At 49.0% G+C, this 894-nt stretch overlaps 3 non-coding genes across 3 annotated transcripts; all 3 read left to right on the forward strand.

The window, feature by feature from the left end:
- Window positions 1–192: 192 nt before the first annotated feature.
- On the forward strand, window positions 193–272 carry Pmar_PMAR008155. Its single transcript has one exon. It is a non-coding gene; the product is annotated as a tRNA-Leu (tRNA).
- A 120-nt stretch (window positions 273–392) lies between these two features.
- On the forward strand, window positions 393–472 carry Pmar_PMAR008156. The gene has a single exon. It is a non-coding gene; the product is annotated as a tRNA-Leu (tRNA).
- Window positions 473–659: 187 nt separating this feature from the next.
- Window positions 660–739, forward strand: Pmar_PMAR008157. Its single transcript has one exon. It is a non-coding gene; the product is annotated as a tRNA-Leu (tRNA).
- The last annotated feature ends 155 nt before the right edge of the window (window positions 740–894 follow it).

Raw genomic sequence — 894 nt, forward strand, 5'->3', positions numbered from 1 at the left:
CGTCAGCCTATATACCTGACTGGTCTTATATTAAGAACCGAGACCCTTTCAGAAGCGAGGTAGTGCAAGACCAAAACCTTTTGATCGATATTGTGCCATCGCACCTCGCAGAATCCGTTCAATCCATTTTTTGTGTCCTCTGGTTTGGCAGAGCGATGCATCACCTCGGCTATGAATCTTGAAGCACTCATCGACAGTTTGACCGAGTGGTCTAAGGCGCTGGCTTCAGGCGTCAGTCCGCAAGGGCGTGGGTTCGAATCCTACAGCTGTTAGAAATTTCTTTTCGTGTGATTTGATGAAGAACGCATTCCGCGGAAACGGTTCGAAACCGTTTTTGTGTCATGTCCTATAGTGTAACGCATCTTCTCCGCTATGATTTTGAAGCACTCATCGACAGTTTGGCCGAGTGGTCTAAGGCGCTGGCTTAAGGCGCCAGTCCGAAAGGGCGTGGGTTCGAACCCCACAGCTGTCAGTCTATATACCTGACTGGTGTTATATTGAGAACCCAGACCTTTTCAGAAGCGAGGTAGTGCAAGACCAAAACCTTTTGATCGATATTGTGCCATCGCACCTCGCAGAATCCGTTCAATCCATTTTTTGTGTCCTCTGGTTTGGCAGAGCGATGCATCACCTCGGCTATGAATCTTGAAGTACTCATCGACAGTTTGGCCGAGTGGTCTAAGGCGCTGGCTTCAGGCGTCAGTCCGCAAGGGCGTGGGTTCGAATCCCACAGCTGTTAGAAATTTCTTTTCGTGTGATTTGATGAAGAACGCATTCCGCGGAAACGGTTCGAAACCGTTTTTGTGTCATGTCCTATAGTGTAACGCATCACCTCGGCTATGAATCCTGAAGCACTCATCGAGAGTTTGGCCGAGTGGTCTAAGCGCTGGCTTA

This window comes from Perkinsus marinus (genome assembly GCF_000006405.1).
Source record: "Perkinsus marinus ATCC 50983 genomic scaffold scf_1104296966726, whole genome shotgun sequence".
NCBI lineage: Eukaryota > Perkinsozoa > Perkinsida > Perkinsidae > Perkinsus > Perkinsus marinus.